The sequence below is a fragment of the Balearica regulorum genome, chromosome 2 (assembly GCF_011004875.1).
Source record: "Balearica regulorum gibbericeps isolate bBalReg1 chromosome 2, bBalReg1.pri, whole genome shotgun sequence".
NCBI lineage: Eukaryota > Metazoa > Chordata > Aves > Gruiformes > Gruidae > Balearica > Balearica regulorum.
In genome coordinates, this window is record NC_046185.1 from 48440616 (window position 1) to 48463007 (window position 22392).

Here is a 22392-nt window from a genome sequence, read left to right on the forward strand (position 1 = left end):
CAGAGCAGAATGGGGTTGTCATTACAGAGGTAACATATTAATTTGGGGGAAAAATCGTGTTTTACCCATTAGGCCACAAGAATATCTGAAGCAGGGGAAGGAGACTCTGCTTTCACCAACTGCAAAGCCTCCTCATGCTATACCTTTCCCTTCCTGTGGGTTGTGCTCTCGCTGACGCGGCGGAGAGAGAGATAAGCCCATGCTCCGTGCCAGAGAAACTGGAGAGCGGCTCAAAACAACAGCAAAGGCAGGATGTGCTGTACACCTCACTTCTGGCCTCATTTTGGGTGGCAAGCGCACAAATGTGTGAGGGACGGAGAACTCAAAGAGGATTCCCCGCTTTGCTCAGCAGTAGGTCACTCCATCCTGCAGCAGAGGTGCTGTAAGTCCCTCCTTTCATCCGTGGGACACCTGAACCGCCCTGTAACGGGCAAGAAAAAGACAGAGCGAGCTTCTGCTCTGCCACTGAACCTGGGAGGAGGGTGCACGCTTCATCCCCGAAAGTGCAATACGACCGACGTGCTCCTGAGCCTGCCAAGCCCACCACGGTGCTGGGCATCTCTCAGGACCGAATTCAAGCTGAGAAAAGAGGGTTCAGCACCTCTGGGGTTACTCAGCACCTCCCGAGATGAGGCCCCCATGCTCCTGCTGGGTAAGCAGCTTTGCAACATGCCCTGCCTACACGCCGCTTAGCACGGGTGCTTGGCTGCCTTGCAGCTGGCTGGGGCTGCCAAAGCCAGTCGTGCATGTCCCCGCTGTCACTCGGCTTTTGGTACTGAGCTCGACATGCCCAGCAGTGAGTCAGTGAGGCAAAGTGGGACAGGTAATCTTAAATGGATCACGTCTAGAGTTTCCCTTTCCTGGGAAATTTTCAACAATCTGAAATTTGCTTTTAGATTAAGTAAAAATAAAAGGTTGTTTGTTGAACATATAAAATATGTGTATTCTTTTATGAACCAAAGCATCTTATTTCAGAAGTTTTGCTTAATCAAATATTCCAAAAGATGCCAATTTCAAAACATTTTTCCTTCTAGATTTTTCAAATGTTTGGTTTGGAGGTGTTTTTTTTTTCTTTTTTTGCAAAATTGTGAACATTATTTCTGTACGTTTTTTAAAGTTTCATACCATACTGATGTCGTCATTATTGCAGTAACACATAAAATTTCCATATTACTAATGCAATAGTCAGTGGTTGAAGTGGGCCAGTATTCTGGCATTTCAGAGTTAGTTCTATACTTTCTGTGTAGGGGAAATACATAGAATAAGGGCAAACACAGCTTCAGAATGAGTAGTTCTCAAACTTCTTTATGGCCCTTCAGAGACTCAAGTCAGTAGACTATTTTTGGAGTATCCTTGAAAGAAAACCTATTTTATTTAGATTATTGAGAAATCATTGCATGTGAAAGCCATATAGGAGCCTTGATGAGAAACGAAGAAAGGCTGAAAGTGTGCATCACTCAAAACCGCTCCTGGCAATTCTGAATTTCCATTATGACCACCGGATAGAAGTAGTTATTTCTTGCAAATGTAAAATATGCATGTTATTTTACAAACCAAAATATCTCAATTTTGTTGTGTCAAATTTTTTTATTATAACAGAAGATAATTTGATCTATGAAAGATGATAAAATGCCTCAAACAACCATACTAGTCCCAGCAAAAGTGAAGACAAAAGCCCCAGCTGTTACACTATTTCTCTCTGTGCCATACCTTATTATGAAGAAGAGTGCACATGGACTCATCAGAAAAGGTAAATAAGAACAATTGTTCATTGGGAAAATTAGTCACGTAATTTCAAATGGGATTTCAAAACAAATATTCAAACTTTCAAAAAATATAATTTGCACATTAATAATTTAAAAAAAGTAGTTTAGTCTAAATAAACATGACTGAAAATGGTACAGCAGTAGTTTGATCTAGCTTGAAGAAGAAATCCTAGACCACTGACCATTACCCTTTGGAAATACTGGAGATAATAAGACAGAATTAGTGGCATCCACCTAACAATCATTTTGTGCTCTTGGAGCTTTTCTTTCCTTTGCATTTTTTATGAAGATTTTTGTGTTTTTTCTCTTACTCCTCTTAGCACCCTACAGAACAGCATAGAAAAGGGCCTTGGATCATTATGTAAACAGAACTGTATAATTCAAAATATAATTGGCATATAATGCAGTTAATTAAAATTTCACTTTTCTTTTCATGGAGAGACTTTTCAAACGTATTTTGGTGTCTAAAAATTCAGCCAGTTACCTACTGATATTGCAAAGCCAGTTAAGACTCCAGTCCCTAGTGACTTCCATTTGTGCGAGGTAACTAACACGTTTGAGTGCTTCAGAAAGCACCCTTTTCCTATTGCACTGGACTCTTTACTTTTAAAACACTGTTCTTGAGTATTCTTTTTTTAAATGGAGCTTAAGCTTTTAAGCCTCCAAGACTGCATCATCAGCCCAAGCCCGCAGATGATTTCAAACCTGCTTCATATTTGATGCAGCCTACTTTCACACAAATACACACATGCACACTTAAGTCAACTTTCTGAGCATCTCACAGGAAAAAGTTTGGTCCGGCACCCCTCCTGGCACAGTCCCCAATATGACTTACACGTGCCCCTGTTGTGGGGCTCAGAGGGGGGGCTTTTGCCCCAGGTCAGCAACGAGCCAGTCCCCCAGTCGAGGGTCAGTTGCCGCAGTGGGTCGGCGCCTACTCAGTGCAGTTCTGAACTTCAAAATAAATAAATGTGCTCCACGTTCAGAAAGGCTGCTTTACTTCCTGTATTATTTTCATACTCAAAGACATTGGAGAGACGTTCTTTATTAATATTTCCCATGGTGCACAATATGCAGGAGCAAAAATGAGCTTCACGGTACCTAGAAAAAAAGACCAGGAAATAACAAAGGATGACGTGATGAAGTAATAATACATTCATTACAGAAAAGCTAGGGATATTTGTGTATTCTGATAAAAGTTTGGTACTCTTTGTATTTTGAGAAAAATTTAGGTAATGTGCTCCTATAAAGCGGCCAGGTCTCACAGACACAAAGGTTGATTTTTTCCTCAGAATCTGTAAGATGTACAGTGAGAGGGAGACATGCAGAAAAGTAAGATACATATAAAAGCAGTAATAACAATAATACAATGCTGCTCTGTGCTTTTAATTTCAACAAAAGCTATCTTAAAGTCTAGATGGGTAAGTACAACTTCTGTGTTTCATCTAGATAGCAAAACATGATAAAATTTTTCACCTGATAAAATTTGTGGCAATACTCAGGGATTGTTAATTGCATCTCTAAATTAGTGTTCTTCATTGAACAAAACTGACCAACACATTACCTGTCATTTGCAAAATGCATGAAAATGAAATCAACACGATCTGAAGTTACTCATGAGCTTGTTCTCGCTACAGATTGGTTGAAGAATCAGTATCATCCTACAATGTCATATGACTACAAAAGGAAAGGCTATGCAATTTCTTTGGCTTGTTTGTGTCACAGGTGAAGGAGGAGGTAGTCACTGATGATGAAGAGGGAACTGAGTTGCAGAGAAAAAATTCATACTGGCATAAGTCCATCTGCAGCTCTTGCTTCAGTGTGGAGGCTGCCGAAAAGCCTTGCTCAAGGAGAGCTAATCCTTGAGAGCTAAACCAGCTCCCAAGGCCCCTTCCCTTCAGTACGAGTGATGAGGTTACCAAACGGGAATGCTAAAGGATGCAGGCAAATGGGGGGTCAGATTGAGTATCGCAATCAGATGTATGTTGCAGGTATTTTCATACATGGCGAACATTAATATTGCTGTAGGCTAAAGCTCACAACCTTAACTCAAGTGCTGTAGTTTCATTCTGATTATTTTCTTCCTAGAAGTTTATGTTAAATATTTTCAGTTTTTCTTTCTTAACTAAGCATATATATTTATACAATTTTATATAACCCACATCTGTGAAGAACATGCATATACTCAATTGTGTGAGAGGCTGCATATAATTTTCAGATTTCCTAAATGGCTTAAACCCTGTATTTTTTAAAGATGCTAAACATCCAGAGCTGATGATATCAAGGAGGAAGAGCTGAGAGTGCCAAGCCAGGGGCAGAGGATGGGTAGGACAGCCCCTTTGGGCTGTAGCAAAGGCTTGGATCTACATGAGATAACCATGAACACACCCCCTAATACTGCAGTCTCAGACTTAGCCTTGAGTGAAAGTCTCCTGTGTGGGAAGTGAAAAATCCCAACAACTTAAATAATTAAACTTTTCTGCTCTAGCCTTACCGTCTTGATTAAAGGAAGCATGTTTCCCCAGCAGTTACCTGGAGGATCTGTCATTCCTAAGTTAATACAGACCTCCATTCTGAAAGAGGAAGCCAGCATAAGACTTTCCTAAACTATTTGTTTTCTGGCAAGCACCCAGGAACGTAGATTTAAATTATTTTATCAATGTTATATTCAGACCTACATGGAAACCTAAAAAAGAGTTTCTGTAATAGCAAGAGAAGGCAAATGGGAAACGCCGTTAGCTCTATTAAAGCAGTGTATGATGAAGTTGGCATCATTCATCCTATCCTAGGGCTATGGAGATGATCAGAGGGCTGGAGCACCTCTCCTATGAGGACAGGCTGAGAGAGTTGGGGTTGTTCAGCCTGGAGAAGAGAAGGCTCCAGGGAGACCTTATAGCAGCCTTCCAGTACCTGAAGAGGCCTACAGGAAAGCTGGAGAGGGACTGTTTACAACGGCATGGAGTGACAGGACAAGGAGTAATGTCCTTGAGCTGAAGGAGGGTCAATTTAGATTAGATGTTAGAAAGAAATTCTTTACTGTGAGGGTGGTGAGGCACTGGCACAGGTTGCCCAGAGAAGTTGTGGATGCCCCATCCCTGGAAGTGTTCAAGGCCAGGTTGGATGGGGCTTTGGGGAACCTTGTGTAGTGGAGGGTGTCCCTGCCTATGGCAGGGGGGTTGGAACTAGATGATCTTTAAGGTCCCTTCCAACCCAAACCATTCTGTGATTCTATGATTCTATGATTTTAATACGAGGAACCCAAGGCACAGCAAGATGAAGTGACTTGTCTGAAATACCTCAGCAAAGCAGGTACAGGAGTCTGTCTCACCTGCTGCACTTCAAGATATCTTACAAGTGGCATATGGCAATGCACTCACCTCTGATATATCTTATTTTACATTTACGGAGCTGGAGCTCCTGGGAATTACTTGACAGGTAAGGCACACAGACACACTTTGCAATGCTTATGATACACAGGTTCATCGTATACTTTATGTTTTTATGGGTTTTGGTAATCATCTCACTTGAATATCAGCAGGATCACTGTTGTTGCTGATAAAACGTTTATGCAGTATGGGCTTCTCCTGTCAAGATTTTTTCAGACTGCTAAGCATTCATTTCAGTCCAAAAGAATTTCTAACAAAAAGAGTTGCTAGGATGGGTACTATCTCTTGTTATCAGCCTGATTAACAACTCCATTATATTATCAACCCATCTGTCTGGCTTTGAAATTGAATGTTAAAATTTGATTTAAGCAGGATCCTGTCAAAGGCAATTTTTCAGTTTCCTCAGAATGGATGATTTTTGCAGCTTATTCATTTCAGCTTACTGCTATTGTTAGTAACTGTTGATAATAATAATCGTGATGATAACATTGTCATTTCTGAATTGCTGAAGATGTGTGGGACAAATGTAGGAACATAATTTGAAAGACAGCCATGCAACAAAACTAGAAAAATTAAACATGATGCAAGGAGTAGAAGGTAAGGAAGAAAAATAAAGTGTGCGGAAATGAGAATGATTAAAGCAATGCAATCATGAAATTGCTCACTCTGAGATGAAGCCTGTATTCCCTGTCAAACAGCAACAGAAAAATGTTCAAATTCATAAGAGCCCTGGGTAATAGTCACCTGCTACTTTTTCAAGCAGTTAGCATCTGCTGGCTGCGTTCTTATTCTCCCATTCTGGGGTAAAATTTCCTTTTATTTATAATGAACAGCTAGTGAGTTTTATCTTCTGGTGAAGCCAAATTCACTGACTCTAGGGTTTGCAGTAGGGTCTAGGCTTACGTGCAGGTTAATGTTGCCTGGATGAGTTACTGCCGTGACTCTCTCTGAATGATGAGTCCCACCACTGAAAGTCAGTATTAATGCTCTTGCCATGTCTCTACTATGACAGGCATAGGAGCACTTTCTAGCTCCTGGGCCCAGCAGATTGGCCCAGGAACTCTCCAAGACCCATGTGCAAACCGTGTTACTCCCTTGAGTTTTCTGGGTAAGGCAGGTCTGCAGCCACAAAGCACAGACTTCTGGTATAAAATAGAAAATTCACTGGCATGTCCCCGTGGTGGCAACTGCTGGGAGGTGATATCAGAGAACACATCAGATGCTGACCAGTGAAGTTCTTCAGAGGTCTTCAAGTATCGTGGTGGAAGTCTTAGAGGCACTTAGCCCTACCCATCTCTCTCAAACCACAAAGTTACCCTTTCTTATCCATTATTATCTCCTGAGGAAGAGTTAATTCAGAAGGCAGAATTAATCTTGCCCTCAGAGCCTCAAGAGAAAATGACAGGTGAATATGGGCACGAGTGGAAGACCTGTGAAGAGCTAACATGTCTGTGCGTATGTGTTTAGATTCACTTTCTACTGAACCATCCCAAGCTTCCTCACTTTCTGCCACTGTACCTCTTAGAGGAAAAGAAGCAGATTTTTTTTTTTTCTTATTGAGTTTACTTAGACTATCTTCAGTGTCTAGAAAGAAAGAACTGAAGGCAGGGTAATAGGCATCAAATAGGCTCTAGAAAGCAGCAGCAAGCCAGGAGCAGTAAAGATCAAAGAGATCTGTGCTCAGGTGGCAAGGTTCATATGCCGTGGCCCATCTCACAAGTTATTCCTTTAATGATCGGGATGGTGACCACCTTAATTTCCTTTTCTGGGTTTTACTGCTGATTGATGCCTTCTCTGGTTTTCAGCCCAGATGCAGCATCTCCCACTCCCTCCTGCAAGATCCAAGGGTGCTTGGCCTTGGCCTTGTAGCAACGTGGGTCTTCAAAGCAGTAGCTGCAGTTGTGTATAAAAGGTTTCTGGTATTTGTCCAGGCTAGATTTTGCTTTGTTTCTGGTGAAAGACTATCTGTTTGTACAGAATGTACTGTGCCTTGCTCCTATCTCACTTTCACCAGAGAGGCCTAGGATCATAGCTCTGAGCAGGAGGTGGGAGTGCTGGAGGAAGGTGAGGGCAATGGCCTCCTGGCACAGAGTGAAATTCTAAATGCATCTATCATGAACAAAGCTAAGCCTAACATTTACTTCAAAGTTAAACAAAAGGAAGGAGACAGTAACTTCTGCACAGTTTTTACTCAGGTATCACAGAAAATAATAATGCTAGAGACTTAGGGTTCATATTAATGAAAGATGAACATCTTGCATTCCTGGTGGCGTTGGCAATGTCATTATGAATCCATATCTTCACTAGATTCAGCCTGTGACAGTGATTTTGGAGCTGATGGTTAGGTATGAAGACAAGCAGCTTGGAGCAGGGAACTGATACCTGAGGAGAGGCATCCCTGTTGCTGAGCTGAGAGGAAATGGTATGAGAGAAGGTTAGACAGGTCAGTAGCAGGACCTGTGTGCTGCTTCGCTGCAGGTTACTAATATCTGGGATGCTACATGGAAAGAACAAAGCTGCCTGTATGGTGGTCTGGTTTCTCCTAGCTTACTAAATAAAGAAAAAAATTATAAAAAGTTCTGATACAATAGGAGAAAGAAAACCTGTTCAATTCAGACAGTAAGCAAAGGTTGTGTGAGTGCAAAATAAATGGTTTCTATTACTGTTTTGTTAGTATTCACGATGGTTAAAATATCATTTGCAATGTATAAGCAACCTCCTTCTTGTTAATCTAATACTTTGGCTTAACCATTTTATCTGAAGACCAGTCAATTTGTAAATCTATCTATCATCTCAGCTGATAACTGGCCTGACTTGCTTTGGGCATGGGTGAAGTTGATGTGCTTTCCTGTGCTGTGCCAATGTCTTGTCAGCATTTTGAAGCTTTTGGACATAATCCACTCCAAGTTTCTATTCTGACGAAGGGTTGGAGACAAAGAACCAAACTTACAATACCGATGCATAGATTCAGGAATAAAGAGGACACTGCTATTTTTTTCAACTTCAGAAGCACTGGAGAGCAATCCATCTCTCACCTTAAAATGCATGAAAAGGTAAAAAGCAGATTTGTAAAAAAAATATGTGAAGAAAAATCATTATGCTTCTGGAATTATTTCATAAAACATCTTACTTCATTAAAACCTATTGGAAAGTTGGTCTTTGCAGTACCTGTGACATACATATAGGCAGCTAGATAAATAAAGATTATCAGAATTAAAGAGACTGTAATGTTAGTAGAAACATCCATCAGAAGCCACAAAATGTGTGTTTTATTAAAGGGCAATGATGTATTTGCTATTATATTGAGCATCAAAATCAAACTGAAGTCACATCATAACTCGTATGATTGGACCTATGCGTTGCAGTACTGCACAGAGACTGCCCAGAGGCTGCCCTTGGCTGCTGGCCACATATTGTGTTTGTTGCTAAATATTGCATACTGACATGGTCTCCCTTCTGAGGAGCTCGTGGTACAGAAAGGGGATTCACAGTTTTAAAAGAGTTTTCAGTCTCAAGTTGATATTTTAAACCAGTCAGAACTCCACTTCTCCACTTGTAATCCTGCTTTCTTTTCTGTCCTCTGAATTGAGGATGCACTTTATTTTTATAGGTCAGTATAATACCATAGTTTCTGAATAAATGATATATTCACTATATGGAATCTGTAAACCAAGTTTATAATTATTCAGGTGATATTATGTCCCATGTACACATGTATGTAGGTGGGTATGTACATGAAGTGTACAAAGCAGCAGAACAGAGAAAGAATGGCATCTCAGGAACATCATCCTTCTGCTTCCCTCAGAGAGCGTGTAGTTCTTTCCAAAGGCTTTTGTCTTATCTTTAAAATAAAATACCTATACACATTTGGTTCAAAATATCTTGCAGCCCTTATAGCTTATCAAACAGCAATGACAAAAAAATCTACTATTTATATTAAATTGCAAATATGTTTACATTATTATCTCTTCAATTATTTATTTCAGTTTTTTTAATTATAAGTGTTAAGTGAAAGATAATTAGTGGCATCTGATTACATTTCTGGAATTTAGATAATGGCAAAGGCCCATATTATATCCACAGAAGGAAAAAAAAAAAGAAAAAAAGAGGGAAGTGCATGCAAGGGAAGTTAAAGCTAGGTTTTGGGAAAAGTATGGTGGCTAAACCAATGTGAATAAATAAAACTCAGTCCTAAAGTTTGAAATGTATTCTATATTTTACTGTTTAGGTCAAGCTTTTCAGTGGCTAAAGAATAAAACACTAATACTCATTTGGAAAATGTGCTCTTACTGTATATTTTGTTTAACTGAAAATGCATTAGAAATCTCATGAGCTATCCTGATTACTGATAAAGAAGAGAACCTCCATGCAGGGACAAAGAACAATTATAATCCTAGATTTAAGGGAGAAAAAAGCCAAAGAAGCAAGAAAAGAAAGAAGCAATCCGGAGCTACCCAGGACCAAACCTGTGACAAGTAGAGGCTCAACTTCAAGCAACATTTCTAAAAGCTCTTACCAAGTAACCAGCTTGTAAAGTCACGTCCAAGCATCTCAGTGGAATGACTTTCAAACATGCCAAGCATCACCCGATTAGTGCTGCTAAAATCAGGCCTGCTAATTACAAAACCAAATTAGGTAACAGCATCACAGCATCACTTCAAAAGAAGATGATTTTGAGAGTCTAACTTCAGCAGACACTACAAAAAAGCCTAACAACAACCCCCCCCCCCCCCAAAAAAAAAAAACCCGAAACAAACCCAACCAACCAAAGAACCCAACAACCCAAAAAACAAAACAAAAAAAAAATCAGAAAATCTTGGCTTGGCAATCTAAACATGAACCCCTATGCTTACATGATTTAAAGATGAATTTGCTTTAGATGGTGCAAAGTTCGGTATCATTTTCAACAGGTTTGACTGCAGAAAAGCAAGTGGAAGAGCAGCAGCATTTCTAGGCATAAAGGACAAAGTTATAAAACTGTGTCTGGACCCCTTCTTCACTCTTCCAGTGTGCTTCCCTCAGCTGACTTGCTAATCTTTTGCACATGGTAAGGACAATTTTTTATGAGCTTTAGGAATAATTTCACTGACTTCCAGTGTTGTTAAAATGTGGGGTTCTCATTTCAGTTTTGCAGTTTGTTCTCACAACTAAAAAGAAAAATCTATACTGACATTTCACATTTCTACAATGTGGATGTTAGTAAGACCCAAAGGTATGTGCATTTGGGCTTTTTTGAAGCTAAAAATTCCAATCTTACCTCAAAATAGGCTATTTTCTAAATGGTGGTGCTACCTCACGCATGCTGCAGAAGTTCTGTCTTCACAGATGGAGGGCATGCAAGGACACATACCACTTAAGAACTGGAGAAGTAAACAGCAAGGATAAGGTCTGTGTATAAGCATGAAAAGTTCAACATTCACGACAGAAAAATTTGGATTTTTTAGATAAATATTCATATATACATTTATATATATATTTCAAGTCCATGGTCAGCCCCAAATGAGCCAGGAATGTATGTCTAAACTCACACAAGCAACCTCACCATCTCTATTTAAATATGTTGTACTAAAACATCCATGGAGTTGGATGGAGCTCCCTGAGTAATGAAGCAATGTTATATTGATATCCAATCTTACTGCTTTCAGTACCCAAAGGCAAGTAATCCCGTGAAGCATAGTGCTCTCATTCTAGTTTTACTTTCAATTTTTTTCCACTCTTGCCAAGAGAATGTGATTGAAAGTCACATTCCCATCTTGGCTCAAGCAAAGTCCTGGTTGTCTGGAAAACTGTGTTATCTCAGACACCCTGCACGAGTTCTGCACCTGAAAGCTGCTGAGCAGGATGGGCAGATGAGAGGGTGCTGAAGGCCAGAACTGGTGAAGACGATGGGTCTGAGGAGGGCTGTGCATTAGGAGCGGCACTAGAGCTGGGCACCTGCGATGGCACTGGCAAGCTTTGCCTAACTCTGGTCAGCAGCTTAGAGGAGACATCTTAAGGTTCTTCACCTGTGGGTTTTAAAAGGTAGGGCACTTTTATGAGCTTTTCCCATCCTAATCTCCATTGCCCAGCATCTCAGAAGAGACTGCTTGTTAATCTTAGCACTTCATACATACACACTTGTTTCTGGCTTTAATTAGCAATGAAATACCTGATTAGGCTATCTGGTATGGTCCCACCTCTATATCTAGCATCATTTGAAAATATCTCTTCCTCCCAGCCTATATATGGCTCTGGCCATCTGTTTTCACCTGCAAGTCGTGTGAGAGACAGGCCTGCCAGCCTGCCAGCCGGCCTGCCTACCTGCTCTCCCTGCAGCTCTCAATGCAGTGGAGCTAGAGGAGAGGTAGCAGGAGTTTTCTGGGCGGGTGTTCCTCATGGTGCCATTCACACGTGGTGGGAGGAGAGCTAATCCCTTAACTGCCCCTTCTTCCTGGGAAGAAAGGAAGGATGGATGAGAGAAAGGGAACCAGTGCCTTTCCTTACAGCCCTTAGAGCCTGTGCTCTAATTAATGGAGTATGCTTGAAGGTGATTACAGAAATCCCAACACAGGCTTTAGGTAGCAATGACCAGGCGTTTGTATAGGCAGCTGCAGGGCATGGTCAGTGGTCTTTCTGTGCTGCCTTTGCTGAGGTTCAAAGAATATTTACACTTCCATAGCACTTAAAAACCAGCTGCCATGACACTACTGGGACTGTGATTGCTTCTTTTCAACTGACTGTATAGAGCAGGTATGTGAGCCACAAGCGAAGCATGCAGTTTCTTGTCTAATCTGACTGCTCAGGCAGTGATTGCTGTGTGAATTGCATGACTAATAGCACAAAGACATTCCGAATCCAGCCTTATTCAAGTATGAACTGGGTCCTTGAAGAAGGAACCATTTGCTTCGATGTTTTTTCTGTCTTAGTCATCAGTACATTGATAATGACTTCAGGTGCTGCCCTGCCCCTCCGAATTATTTTGGCGCATGGATACCCATGTCTTTTTTTCAGAGCAGATCTTTGTGGTGTAGCCTGCATCTGAGTGTTGAGGCAATAAGAAAGTGGAAGTCGTGTGGTTCAGCAATCCTCATTAAAATATCACCATTGGCAACAGTAACTAGTAAAGTCAAAACCATCTCTCTAATACGGTGCTTTATTAAAAGTTAGTAATTAAACATGGAAATCACTGAGAAAAATTAAGATTATTTTCTTTTGAAGAGGGAGAACCGTGGTATTTCAATACTCTGTGACCAACAGAAAATACTGAATTCCTAAGTAGTGACCCCTGTTCTTTCCATTCCAACAACTAGCTTTTGTGAAATATCACAAATTTCCATACCACCCACAAAAAATATTTTAAGATGTCAGGTTTTTTAATTTATTTTCTTGGGGAAAAAGCCAATGCCCAGGCTTGGGCCTGAAATACATATTTTAGCATTTTCCATAACATAATACTTCTGTTTTACATTTTATTTACATAAAATATTACACATCATCTTCTTTAATGCAATGGCATTGTTATTTTCTGGTTTTATATGAGCACTAGTAATGTAGGCATCTGAACTGTTTTTATGTTTCAGACAAAGCCTATAAAGCATTATATCTGGTTGAGGAGTTTTGCATATTCTATGCTTGTATACTGAATTTGTGAGAAGATGTCTTAATAAAAATATTAAGTAGAGATAATGACATAAGAATGTATCACATCACTAGCCATAGACATCAGACCAAAGTTCCCTCTAGCCTAACAGCTTGCATTTGAGAGTGGCCAACAGCAGCTCCTTAGTGTAATAGCCAAGTTCAGAAAGGAACTCACAGAAAAGGGTCATTGGTGGTTAGGAACTTCATGAGCTGGAAATTACATCCATACGGCTATGCCTAACACTATTTGATGCATCTTTCTTCCATTAATTTGTTTTAACACTTTTATACCACCAAAACATCCTCTGGCAATGAGTTCCTCAGATTTAGTTATGTGTGATGTGAAAAAATTCTTCCTTCTGTTGTTTTAAACATGAGGACCGATTATTTCTCTGAATGCACTCTGTTATGAGAACCAGCAAGTAGTCGTTCATTAGTCATCTTCTCCTGGTCATTTACTGGCATCCTACTGAACGATGGGGACTTACACAACAAAGTAAAATGCATACCTTCTAAGAATAACTACTAAACTCTTTTAATCAAGAGTGAGCCTTCCCTGTAAATAACAGTCATTATGCACCATTAAGGATGAACATGGTGTGTTGCTGTAAATAAAGATCAGCTTGTTTTATCTCTCCAGTTGTTCTGGATTCTGTCTTTCATCTCTGGGAAGTGACTGACCCAGAGATTATTGAATTCACAGGAAAGGATGTCTTTGTGTTCGCTGAACTTTGGAACAGGTCCCACGAGGGGAAATCTGCTTCTGTAGGTGAAATGGGTTTCCCTAATTTATGCAATCAAGGAGAACAAGAAGTACCTCTACAGCAGGCTTGAATACAGATCCATGAAGTCAGAGTCCTAAATTATGTAAATCATGCTTGTAATTTATTCTCCTGTCACAGATGCATTTGAACACTGTACCAGAAGACCCGAAACACGCACCTTTGCTAGGCCTTGCAAATGCTCTGCTGAAGAACAGATGGTGGAGATTTCTCACATCCCTAAATCCAAGAAATAAACCCCCACAGGGCCTAAAGTGGATCACCAGAGGCTGAGCAGCATTTACTAAGTTGTGTGTCTGCTATTGGTATGATGCGGCCGGTTTCCCATGGCCTATCATGCCTGCTCTGTGGACCAGCTTTTTTTTATATCCCTCCAAAGCCTAGATATATATCACCTGCCTAATCTGAGCATCACAAATACATATATAGTCAATAGAATGTCACCTGCTAAAGACAGCTCAAAGATGATCCTCCAGAGATGGCTCTTTCTGACTATTTAGAAAGTTGAAGTGGCTGTGCTTCTAACATTACACTTCTTACTCCGGTGCCTTTGTTGGATGGGCACTTACGCAGGTGGGATTTATCCGCGCCTGAGTTCCAAACTGTGTGTGAACTGAAGATGTAGCTGACCCTTGCACTGGTCACTTAATGATGGACAGGATCACTGTGTGTTGCTCCATCGTTCCTGTGTCAGCTTCTGTTGCAATCTGGCCCACAGACATCTCAGACAAGTTGCTGAAGAACATCTAGACTGGGCTGGGTACCTATTACGAGTCTAATTAGAAGGAAGCAATTACTGAGATTACATGTACAACTGAGATTCTGGGCAAGCAAATATCCACTTTGGCATTTACTGAAGCTTTGCTTTTAAAATAATTCTTACAAAAATGTTTGTCTATTAATTTCCATTAATTGTGTATACAGTGCAGAGATTTAGGTTAGTTACAAAGTTCTGCATTTTATCCAGGTCTTTCTCACAAAATCAACCTGGTTTTGTTTCTTCTTCAATCTCAAGAGACTAATTTTCTAATTTGGTCACACTAACATGGAGGAAAGGCATTGCCCCTCTGCAAAGTTTCGGTTCCTGTTGCTTCCCAGTTTAATTAACACATCTTTTACTACACCTCTTAAAACTCCTTGCTCTCTGTCTACTCTCAGTTTTCCCAGGTACTGCCTAGCACAGCAGCCGCAGCTCCCAATGCACACAGTGACGACAGGGCTGCCTCTGAGCACGGGGGGAGCCAACAGGACTGCAAAAACTGATGCCAGGTGCTCACTCGCCCTGTGTATGTTATCTAAAGGACACCTTACCTTTTTTAAGTCATGCTTAATTTAAGTCACTTGAAGAATCATTATAGGTATACTAGAAAATCTAGAGAAATATGTATTCTCCATGTTGAAAATTTTCTTTTTTTTTTTTTTTTTTTTTTTTGGTGTTATTTTTATCCCTTCTGGTGGTTTATGGGGGAAAATTGACTCTGGAAAACCCTTTTAAACCAGCAGGTATATATTTTTCTAATTTTGTTTGTACGGCATTTTGCCTGAAATGGTTCAGACCTGAGCCATACACACCTAAAAGTGACCATTTTTCATCAATGCCTGCTACATACCCCCAGTGGCAGTACGTACTTGCAGGGACTGGTGCTGAGCCCTGTGGCATCTCGGGGGGGTGTCTCAGGGATCTCCCTCAGGAGGGCAGACCTTGTAACCTTGGTAGGTCATTCCCTGGCACGTGCAGTGGGGGATCTTCACCCTCCAGACCTTTACAGCCACCCCAGCTTCCCCTCCTGGTGTCGTTTCTGAGGAGAGGAAGGCTCCTTTCACCACTATGGAAGATACGCAAGTTATGCCATGTGCTGTTTCTGATCACTTGGTATATCTAATGCATGCAAGAAATATGACAGCATACTTGAGCACACATTCACAAATGAATGAATATAATGGTAATGTATAAACACCTTGCATCTGCCAAAAGATGGTGAGATACCTGTGTAACTGCAGACAATATTACATTGTCTTCCATTTGGCTGAATCCACAGTCATCCCCTCCTCACCTGCCCCCTGCATACATTCCTCGCTAGAGATGTACTGAACTTCGACCTTGAGAGAAAGCTGCCTCTTGTAGCAAATTTTAAAAAAAACCATGACACTGACCCACAGATTGCCATCTTTGAGCTTCTAAGATACTTTTAAACCATTTGGGTTTCTTCATACACAAAGACAAAGGGTGAGAAAGTGAAGCCAACAAGAGAAAAGCAGAACGAGGATATGTCTTTAAATACTGGATTTCACACTAGTGTTTTGTTCTGAAAAAAGTAAATCATTACTGGCAGTTTATACCTTTATGACTGTAATGAATAAAGGATGTTGTCAGAAGAAGCAAAGATTAAACACTAAAAATGTCTTAGTCATTGTTAGATATAAAGCTGATGCCTCAACAACAATTAAAAAAAAAAGAAAAAGAAAGAGTTGTCATGATATTAGCAAGTTATCCACTTGGTTTCTCAAGAGTATGACAGTGCACATGTAATTAGACAGGGAATGAGAGTGGTGAAAATGGAGAGGTGTGGCTTTATAAGTGCACTGAGTATAGGCACACACCTAAGAAAACAGCCAGTCACTCGGGAAACTGATAAAGAGTTTCTGTGCCCCACATCCAAGGTGATAAGCTGCACTCGGGTGAGGCAGAGCGCTTCGTCCACTGTTTCAGCTGTGTGCCTGAGAAGGGCAGGTCTGCCAAACTACCTTCAGAAGGGTGCATGAGCCCTAAGTGTACTTCAGCAAAGCAGTGACTTCGGGTCAACTGGGAGACCACAGCTCCAGGAAGCAACGCACAGGATGCTGCATGTCGTGCAAGGATATGCCACTCTGCTCACTATATATATGTGTACATATATATATATATTCATTTTGCCCTACCACCTTTGGACTATGATCTGACTGTGTGTCTATCTTTTTTGTTAATGAACGACAAGTGTCTTTGGAAAAGAGAATTTGATTTTAGTCATGTTTATAAAAATTACAGTGTGGTATAAACATTCTATATTTGTAGTAATAGTATTAGTAATGGTATTAACAATGGGGAAACAGGAAAACTTTTATGTGGTGCACAACAGAATCTTTCTTGAAAAGAAATACTTGTGTTTCCCCCTCTAAATGATTGCTCAGATATTTCAGACTTGAAAGGAACAGCAGACAAATCCAGAAATTTAAAGAATCTATAAGAAATAGAAAAAGAAAAAAACTGTTAAAATATTTTGGATAATGGAACTAGGTGCCTATAATAAACTTACAGGAGAACATTGTATATTATGCATGCTATTGGTTCTCTTTGTGTAAAATACATCATCTTCTAAAATAACCTAATGGTCTTTTTCTTAACAGTTGTCAAAAAAGCTAAAAGAAGGGTAATAAATCAACCTCACTCTACTGGTATAACTGGATTTATGAAACTGCTGAGAAAGACAGTGACACAGCTGGTAGTTTGGTATGGAAATTGCTAAGAAAGCAAAAAGCAGGCTATCATTCTCTTCAGTGAATGTAGGTCTTTCAGCTTACACCAAATCCATAGATTAGGGGTGGAAACAGGTTTTCTAAGAATCCTGTTAAAATTCAATCATGATTTATCATGAATAGAAAGCTAATCCTTAAAAAAAAAACCCCTACCAAAATCAGCTCCCACTGTGGACACTATTTCTGCTCTTCTTTGCTCTTGAACACTAGAAATGGCTGGAAAACATTATGTAATGTATTTATATGTGTTGGCATAATCTTTCTGATTTTCTGCAGAAAAAAATTAACATTTTGAAGTCTGATTTAACCATAAAATTGAAATGATTTAAGGAAAGGTCACTAAAATCTTCACGTTTTTCTAAATCACTTCGGATTTTATTCTTTACCTTAGAAAAGTACACAGTTCAGGTTCAACCAGTTTTTGAATAGGAGGAGGTCATCTGGAAAAGTTTGAGGAATCTGCACATAAGTGATGTATGGTGGCTGTGGTAAGCTGAGTTTGCACCTGCAAGCTTTTTCGCTTGATACGCTTTCCTGGACCTTGAAGAAAGGTGGTACTTGGCTAGTGTCTCTGCACAGACATAGCTAGCAAAACAAAAGGGTTGGACCACCAGCACCAATGGAAGAACATTCTTAAATCCAGGTTGTCACCCTCAGTTGCGATTTCCCAGATGCTTCTCCTGGTCCTCCTGTCCCTGCTGGTGCAAATGGTACTGGTACAGAGAGCAGCATAGATGAATCCTCTTTTTGTGTTGGTCACTGTTGCCTTTCATTAACCCACTGCACCAATTTCCTCTCAAGCACCTTTCCTTTGGGGTGTGGTTTTAAAAACAGCAGCAGCGGAAGATGTCATAAACTCCTTCTCCCCCCAGCCCGCTGCATTAGGTTGCTACACCAGAGGAAGCAGTTCATATTTTTTAAGGCTAGAGGGGACCATTACAATAATTTTACTTGCCATGCATTGGAAACAGAGTACACAATTCAGAAATATATCTGGTCTTGACTTAAAGTCTTTGCATGCTGGACACTCCATCGCTTCTCCTGGTTATTTGTTTAATATTTATTATACATCCACCTGAAAAATTGGCACTGCATTTACAGCTTGTGTTTCTCTGGCATACAGATTCCAGATTCTGAGTCTTGCTATGGCTTAGTTTACAGAAGTTAGAGTCCTCTAATGTCAAAATCTTCCACTCATGTAAATAATTATGGCACATGAAAATACCTATGGACCTCTCTGCTCCCAGCAACACCAGCAACAGTCACAACTCGCTTTTCCTCCTAGAAGACATCATGAGCTGCAAGACCTTTTCCTCAGTCTCTGTTTACAAAAGCAGTCTCCATCTTTTAATCAAGAGCTCCCTGTTTTCCTTCTCTTTCTATCTGAACTATGCAATTAGATTTAAATACATAGATGGTCAATTGCATACTACCAACAGCAGACTTTGAGCGAAGGGAGAGAGGTGAGCAACAGCCATTCAATAACTCTTAGTAAGTGGTTGCCATTGTAAGAGTGGTTGGTGTAAGATTGCAAGAGTGACTGATGAGCCAGAGTTAGACTCTGTATCCAAATGCTCCTGTGCCATTGCCTTTCTATCCACCATAATTCCCGCCTACACCAGGCCACAATCTGCTTTGCTCTCCCTTCCCCTTTCCTCCTCATGCAATCATTCACTGGAAAAGTGATGAACTTACTTATCCCAGAAGGAAGTACCCAGAAAGGCGACAAGCATATCTGAGGAGGAGGAGGAAGTTTTCTGTCTCCTTCCACCCTCTAAACTGGGACCATCAGAAAGGCTGGAAACTCCAGTTGTAGGAGCATAAGATTTATAGCTAAAGAGGAAAGGAGCTGAGCAGTCCTAAATCATTCCTAAAATCTTTGGGGTAAAGTCTTAGTGCAGTTGAGGATAATGATAAAAAACCCCTCCTATTATTGCTGTGAGAAAAGGATATCATGCCCAGTCTATATATGCTTTTCTCATATGCAGAAGGAAATACACATATTTTAAATACAAATTCTGTGTAATTTGCTTACCAGGACAAAAAAAGGACATAAAGAGGGAAGAATACATTGGAATACCCCTGGCTTGTCTGGAGGAATCCTTAGTTCATTTAACTTTATGCACCTAACTGAGGTAAATCAAATAGGAGAACAGTCTCCCTGTGCAGTCAGTGGAGAGGAAGTCACCTTTAGAAGATGAATCAGAGCGTCCAAGATCTCAGTTACTCACTGGAGACGTTTATCTCCTCCCAGTGACTACAGAGGGAGCACAAAATGATGACATTGAGCAAGTCAGAGCATCAGCTAGAGGCCTGCAGTGAGTTGGCTTTCCATCCCTCTGAAGAAATCCGCTGTACAGATATTTCTCCACTTGCAGAAGTTATTCTGCATGGTGTGACTACAGAAACAATGTCATATGACTTAAGTGAGCTGCATGGCAGGTTCAACTCTAAACTTTGTCTTTTGGATATTTAAATGAATTCTTCAGCAGCCTTCACAGTGACCTTGCAGCATCACATATTGCCATTTTGGCTAAATTCAAAGCAAATATATAAAGGAATAAACTGCTCTTAACTCCTAAGTAGTTTGCAATACAGGCTGTTTACATACAATATTAGCTGCAAATTAATCACAGTCATTTGTAGATCTTTGTGAACACTCAGCTCAAAGCTCTTCTAAAAGGAGAGAAGGATGATTCTGTGGTTAGGGTGTATGTGTGGCTCCTTCCCTTTCCTGTGGCCCTTCCTATGTGACACAGGGTCAGGCATCTACTCGTGTTTTGGCTTCAGTGCTCGAGCTATCCATTAAATGGAAAATACTGTCCTACTCTAGAGTGGTTGCTGTAAATCATACTGGAGTCAAGCACCATCAGGGTGCAATCCGGCCAGGTGCAAGATCAATTGTTCATCCCTCAAAATAATTTCAATGAAGGACCAAAGTTTTGCTCAGTGAACTCAAGCTTTCAAGCAGCTTGTGTAACTGCAGAGGCTCTTACTCCTTTGCAGCTTCTTTCATCTTTTACTTCGTCATTTTCTAGGTCTAATTCACCAAGCAGGACATGCAAACTTCCAGAGATAAATGAATACCACACATTCCATCAGGCTCATGCTCCACAGTCCTCTCAGTGCCTTAAACATATGACAGTTTCAAAGCTTTGACAGCTGGCTGGAAAGGAAGCCTCAAGGCTTATGCTCTGTTTAGATATGTTACCAGCCCACTTCTGCATAGCTTGCAAAACAAGCTCCAGTGTCTGTGCTGCAGCTGAATTCACGAGAAATTCCATGGAGGTATGAGAAGGCAAAAGAAAATCTATCCTATCATTTGCAGATTACGAATTCAGCCAACAAGGAGGCATTCGAGCCTCTTAAACTTGTAAATTAACCATACAATCCACAACAATGGCAGCTGACTGAACCTTTTTTGGCCTAGAAATCATATGTAAGTGGAAATATGCTGATTTTGAGCATGTTTGGAGACATGGGCACGAGAAGGATGAATCACCTCTGACAGTTGGCATAATTCAAACCACCCTAGCCAGTGTCAGCGGTAGTCACTGAGCCTGAGGGACAGCTGAGCTTCTCGGTGAGGGGATAGGAGTCTGCACAGCAACTTTTGCAGCACTATGCAAGGCAAAGGAAGTTTCAGAGAGTTGTGCCTGCAATTCGTGCATGTCCAGTTGCCACAGATGCATCTCTCATAAGGTTATGCCAGTAGTCTGCAGACACCCTAAAGATAGACAGGTGATTGAGGGCGCTGCATTGCACTGGAGTCCTCTGCTAGGAAGGTTATCTTTGCTAGGGACTGTAGACACCTGCATGGCAGACTTCCTCTGGGTTGCCTTGTGGTTTAACACAGTAAGAGTTAAAGCAATGATTCCCTCTGCAAAACACAATCCTGCTTTTCCTTCTCATCTGAGCAGTCCCACAGAGCCAGAGGAACAAGCTGGGCTTGTAGGTTACACGTATATCAGCCTTTGAACTAAGCTCTACCTTCAGTTACACCTCTGTGGAGTAAGTCTTGCACTTCACTGAAACTAGCTGGGATGTTTCATTGCTGTTACAGAGGAAAGACGACAGCTCTAGACCTTTTCCTAGTACAACAGCAAAGGGCCAAGTGAAACAAATGATTATTACTGTAATCATTTGGTCATCCTTGCTTTCTGAAGCCAAATCTGTTCAGAAAAATAAATACTTCTGACCAGGCTTCTTTAACAAGGCATTTGTTGATCAGAATTGAGCTACAGCTTTAAGTAACCCTGAAATGTTTTATTCAGAACTCTAAGGAAGTTTACAGAGCATTTAGCTGATTTACTGGCCTTGTGCAAGCATCTTTTATTTTAAATTTGGAAAAAAAAAAAAGTAGAAGAACTTTTCTGCAAGAGAGGGATACAGTTTTTCTTCCAATTGGGAGAAATATAAAATAACAAGGATAAGAAGACATGCCCATGAGGCAAAGGAGTCTGCTGTGAACATTGTGATTTTACTTGTTTTCCCTAAAGCAAAGGATTTTAGTGTAGTTTCTGAAATAAACGTTCTCAGCAATAATTTTGGCTGAGAAGAGCAGAGGAAACCTGTGAAGCGAGAAACAACAGTTCATGTAGAAACTTAGTTTTAATAAGATCAAGTTTTGCCCTGCCGTGTTTTGAAACTATCTGGAAGAGCCTGTTGCCTTCCACAAAGAACAAACACAGCTAAAATTACTAACGCAATGACTCTACTTAACAAACAACTTAATACCTGCAGACTTTCTAACTGGGTGTGGAGGTGTAATTTGCTCTTTTGGATCTTTCTGCTTGGACAGAAGCCAATGTAAACTCCCAAGCCAAGTCACCCTGATTTAAAAACCATTTTTTGAAGCTCTTGGTTCCCATGAAAGCCTGATATTTATTTAATATCTGGAGATTCAGATACAATTGAAACACTTCATTTGGAGGTTTTCTCTGAGTGAAGTCCATAAACACAGAAGCACAACGTGCTTTAGAACACACGAATCCATATGCAGCACACTTTGGTTCTTCTAGGTTAGCAAAAGGGAATAGTTACAAACTGAAATTATCTGTTTATAGGTATTACATCACCAAGCATGTGCATTAAAAAGATTTTTTTGTATGAAGGTTGCATTGTACTTCTAATATCTTTGCACATTAGGCACTGTTGTTTATAATTTTAACTGGAGAAAATCTATGTGATGAATTCCAGCCATGTTCACATTGTCACAAAAATATTGTGAATATTGTTTGGAGGCACAGAAGCCAGATGTAATGGTAAAACTTTCTACTTATGACTAAGAGATCATGCATGTTTCTGTTTACCTTTTTATGAAAC